Source organism: Myxocyprinus asiaticus, chromosome 49, assembly GCF_019703515.2.
Source record: "Myxocyprinus asiaticus isolate MX2 ecotype Aquarium Trade chromosome 49, UBuf_Myxa_2, whole genome shotgun sequence".
NCBI classification, from domain to species: Eukaryota; Metazoa; Chordata; class Actinopteri; order Cypriniformes; family Catostomidae; genus Myxocyprinus; species Myxocyprinus asiaticus.
Window position 1 is genome coordinate 1,814,001 of NC_059392.1, and position 6,000 is coordinate 1,820,000.

The window sequence follows — 6,000 nt, forward strand, 5'->3', positions numbered from 1 at the left end:
GGCAAAGGTGGCCACACCAAATATTGATTTAGCTTTTTTATGTTTACTGGACTTTGTATGACATTAAGTGATAAATGAAAACTATTTATGGCATTATTTTTGAAGACATCCTCACTATGACAGTTTTTGATTTCCAGTCTTACTGTGTTCTTATTTCAGGACTATTCATAAATTCACAATGGCAGGTATAATTATTTTTTGAAAATACATTATGGAAAGTAGATACAGCATGATGAATGATGAAGGGGATATCTGTGACTGAGTGCATGAAAGATCAAGCCTCTGTGGAATAAGAGAAACTCCAAGCGAGACATCCGTCATGAACATCACAGGACATCTGACCAGACTTAGAAGATTTCAAGTCTCCTAGTAACTGTATAATGAAGAAGGATATTAAAATAACTTATTGACATATGAATCCATGATTATTTTTAAAAACTGTCCAATTTAACTAGATGACTAACAATGATGTAACTTAGTATGATACTGAATAACGACTCAAAAGCACCTTTTCTTCAGGATCAGACTGTTCTCCGGCACATCCTGTCGGTGGACATGGACGGGGTAAAGCTGGGATGGCATGTGCTCTGTTTGTGTAAAGAAAGTGAACAGATCATGAATGAGTGATGAGACTGTCATTTCCTGCTGTCGTCGCTGTGCTGATGTGGGACGCAGGGAGAACTGCCATCAACTGTAGCCAGCTGAGACCTCCATTAACCGAAGTACACACTACACTAGAGCCCTTGAGAGTTTTCTTCATGTCATTCAAATGCATAAATAGATACGTATTTTGAAAGATGCATTTAATCTTGATATGTCTCAGCAAACAGAACTTTCCCCCAAATGTTAGTGTATGGTTCCCGTTTGGTTATATTTGGGAAACCCATTCCCAGCATTCTAGGAACTTTTTCTTAAGGTTCTATTTTTTTTATAACCATAAACTAACATTCCTAGGGCTGGTACTAAGATGCAATCCTTGGGGGGCAAGTGGTTGTCTCTTCATTGGACCCAGAGGGGGGTGTCAGAGGTTTCTGGGGGGGGGCACAAGGAAAATCTATGGGGGCAATGCTTCTTCTAGCCACCCCTTAGACCCGGCCATGTCCCAGAGCATTCTTAAAAACCAAAAGTTTTTAGCTGGGTCAGAGTTGTGCCAGATAGCACATCTACATCTCGGAGATGTCTGTTATAGATCTTTTCATCTGGAGAGCTTCACAATCTAATTAGGGCTGCACAATTAATTGAAATAAGATCGAAATCACGATATGACCTTGTGTGATTATTAAATCACAAAGGGCTGGGATTTAAATAAATAAATAATCTGCTCACTTCAAAGCTTATTCGCGCTGCTCTGTCCAGTCTATATTAAGTTAGAGCATTATTACAGTTCTGTTTTCCACAACTCCATCTCATGCTTAGAGTAACAGAAGTGCAGTTCCGGGGGCCCGGGTAGCTCAGCAAGTAAAGACGCTGACTACCACACCTGGAGTCGCAAGTTCAAATCCAGGGCGTGCTGAGTGACTCCAGTCAGGCTTCCTAAGTAACCAATTGGCCTGGTTGCTAGGGTGGGTAGTCACATTGGGTAACCTCCTCTTGGTCGCTATAATGTGGTTCTCACTCTCGGTGGGGCGTGTGGTGAGTTGTGCGTGGATGCCGCGGAGAATAGTGTGAGCCTCCACACAAGCTACATGTCCGCAGTAACACGCTCAACAAGCCATGTGATAAGATGCGCGGATTGACGATCTCAGACGTGGAGGCAACTGAGATTCGTTCTCAACCACCCTGATTGAGGCGAGTCATTACGCCACCATGAGGACCTAGAACATATTGGGAATTGGGCATACCAAATTGGGGAGAAAAGACACACACACACACAAAAATGTGGTTCCGTTTGCTTAAGTGCTTTATTTACACTGAACCGTCCTGATTGAAGCGGTTTTTATTATCATCTGCAGTAGCAGCATCTCAGTCTCCACAAGGCACAGGTATCATAATATTAACGCAGAATACAAGATGGGGTATAATTCAAACATCTCTATTAAATGATTGCTGAGCAAACAGCATAAGCAGTACCAACTGTAGAGTCCAGAAGTGTCGCACTTATTACACTCCAGCAGCAACAAGTGAAAGCAGAACTAATATGACCAGCATCCAAGAAAATGAAAAGGAACGTACATCTAATAAATCTATATAAAATATTTAGATACTATAATATAATGCATTATTAAATGAAATATAATAAAATAATGAATACAAATTATTAAATGAAATGGTGACAAACACCAATGGATTAACAGTTCAAAATAAATTTGTCATTAATCCTCGGTCTTTAGGACTATTTTATGAGCTGTAGGGAAACACAGCTTGGGCCCGTAGACCAGTAGGCTTGGAATGAAGACCGGAAGTCTTCAATCAATTAGTTGAAGTTTTTACTGAAGAAAGTTGTTTGCAAAATCAAATGGCAGAAGTCAGCAGTACAAAAGCCTCTGAGTCTGTAGACAGGAGAATTACGAACTGAACTTGGATCCAAAATCATCAATACTTAGTCAGATACAGCATCAAGTTGACATCAGTGCCATAGATTGGTTACAAGCATAGATAACTATAGAACACATCTGAACATAGTCATCCTGTACGTCGTTTATCTCATTGACTATTTGCATGACGCTTTAGTTCTGCATATGGTCTCCAATGGTCCGAGTTGGGTTGTAGGCCATGACAGTCCTCCGTTTGTGGTAATCCAAGTCTCTGATATCCAGTTGTCCACCTCTTGACTCCTGAAACAGAAATATTTTGGAGAAACACGCACACAGTTTCTCCTATTCAAGGTCGTATACTACAAAGCTGTTGGATACTGGCGTTATCTTGCTGGAACTTAGAACATAGAGATAACTAGGCAACAACTAATCATAATCGCAGTTCAAGTTGCAAGTGCAATATTTTTCCAAATTAACATCTGCTAAACATCTTAAAAAGAAGTATTCTAAATCATTAATGACTCAAAGACATCTGCTGAATGTCTTGACATCCAACACACTCTCACAGCGAAATCGCCAGGATTCCTACGACTTTTCTACATTTAGCTAATTCGTATGATATCGTGCACGTGACAGTTACTTGCTTCTGTCACACACAACAGCTTCCTATCATGTTTACACACTGTACTGATTGGTTAAGTTTAGGTAAGGGGTTTGGGTAAGGGCATAATATTAATAAGCATGTCCTTAAGGCCTCGTGCGTGGAACTCGCACTTACTTCCGCATTAGACATCCGGGAATTTGCACGTGATGAAATCGTTTAACAAAATCGTGCGACATCACACGAAATAGCCACCTTGTAAATTACATACGACTTTTAATGAGATCGGGTTGTATAATACTGTATACTGTATACTTGAGTTGTCAGTCCATTGTACCATCACACAGGTGTGTTTAATTGGCAAATATATGACTTCCTCTTGACTAGATGTGGGGCATTTTTCACGGTTTGTGATGAATATGTCTGAATGATTGATACTGACTCAAGGACCCTTGTCGGTTTCTGTGCAGCTGTACAGTATTGTAAGTTGTGGAAGATTCGCTCAGTGTGAGGCCATTGTTTTAAATGTTGGGGCAAAAAATGCCCTCGTAATGAACGTCATCATTTTCCAAAGTTTGCAGTAATGGAGACAAAAACGGATTAGTGTGGACGTGGCCTCGGATACAGTATATGCATCCTTTTTGAAATTCCTTTTAAAGACCCCATGAAATGTTTGGAAGAGCACATTTTTCTTTCCTGTGTTGACGTTTTTCCTTTTTCCGTTGAAACAGGAAGTTGGGCAGGACATATCAAAAGGTTTATCCATATTTTTTTTTTATATATATATTAATAGCCAATAGCCTTTTGTTTACAGCCATGACTCATGATTGGCTACAAGCATCCTCTTGAATTAATTTTATTGGACAACAATTTGTATCCACCCCTAAGTGCAGGATGATGTCATCAGTATTTTTGATCTGTTTTACCAGAAATAAAAGTCTGTATATTTTAAACGCAGATATCTGCTAAAAGTTAATTTAGTAAACTTTTCAGTGGATACAAGCAAACCTCAATAGACGTGGGCGACAGACAAACGTGTGTGTGACGCTTAGAGTGAAATTTGGCAATACTTTATAATAACTTTCATTAATAAGTCATTAGCAAACATTACCTTACGTAATGCTTTTCGGATCATTAGTACTGTAGATTTAAATGTCATGAATCTTGGTTTCATACAATTTAATGTGTATTCACATTTAAATATAGATGAACTACTGATCTGTTAAGCACAATGTAATGTTTGTTAATGAATTATTAATGAAAAGTATTATGAACTGTCACCAGATTTAGCTAGCAGGGACAAAAAAGATAGAACAAACAAGCTGTATGTCTTACTTCTGGTACTTACCTGGACACAGTATGATTTCCTGTCATAACCTGAGACATTTTCAACTTGTGAAAATAAGCGTAACATATATTGCATTACTCATACAGATACATTACTGCTTCATACAATATTTAGATAATATAATATGAACTTGCATGCTGCAACAATCAAGGTCTGTGGCTTTATATGGCTTAATATAAACATTTCTTGCACAAAACAGACAACCTGCCACTCTGAGCGAGATATTTTACCATGCAACATCAGAAATGTCCTATTTCAATCTTTTACTTCCATCTGTGTGTTCAAAACACCATAAAATATTGACATAACTGCATTTTTCCAGCTATTTTCAGTTAATTGGATCACACAAAATTCCCAACAGAAACCGCTTTCCACAAATATACTAAATCATTTTTGACACAAACTTAGGCCAGATGCATATACTGTATATATGAAAGGACACAAACGCCAATGATTGGTCAACACATTGCATTGTTCCGTTGTAACACACCTCAGTACACAAGGGGGCGATAGAGTTACCTTGAAATGTCAGTGCCATTAAACCAAAAGCGTATTTGCGTTGCATTATGAATTCCGATCTGACACATTTCAGAATTGAACAACCCAAAAAAATAGAGCTTGTACTGCTAGAATCGTTTGCGTTCACATACTTGCGTAGAGTATGCTAGAGCATGAACTCATGAAAAAAACTGGAACGGCGACATTTTTCCTAAATTATATTACGTGGTTTGTTACATGTATCGTGGCAGCTCCAAAGTGAAATGTCCAATGCGTGGCACTAAAAGCAAGTTAAATGCTCTCTCAAACAGATGAGTTTTGTTTGTTTTTGGTTTTTTGCTCCCCTTTTCTCCCCAATTTGGAATGCACAATTCCAAATGCGCTCTTAAGTCCTCGTGGTGGTGTAGTGACTTGCCTCAGTTGCCTCTGCGTCTGAGACTGTCAATCCGCGCATCTTATCACGTGGCTTGTTGAGCGCGATACCGTGGAGATGTGGACACTATTCTCCGCAGCATCCACGCACAACTCACCACGCGTCCCACCGAGAGCGAGAACCACATTATAGCAACCACAAGGAGGTTACCCCATGTGACTCTACCCTCCCTAGCAACCGGGCCAATTTGGTTGCTTAGGAGACCTGACTGGAGTCACTCAGCACGCCCTGGATTCAAACTCATGACTCCAGTTGTGGTAGCCAGCGTCAGTACTCACTGAGATACCCAGCACCCACAGATGAGGTTTTTAAGATTAATGCTCTGTTGAGTTTTAAATCAACAAAACCAACCTCCCCACCCTAAATCTTAAACCTCAGACACTTTCAGCTCACGTGTCGTCTCGTGTGCTCTTCAGGACTCGTACCCCGGTCCTTTACATCACAAGTGCAACACACTTTTCTGTTGAGCTGCCATGCAATTTACTCACACTCGAACAAGCTTGCAAATGTAGCTGATTATGTCATGCAAACGTTAAAATAAGTCATAGTAAAAGTGTTTAAATGTCAGAAGATAGCATTGTGTGAGGAACAGGGTGAAAAGTGTTTTACTCGTGATTTGTGTTCAAGTGAATAAAAGTTATTGTTG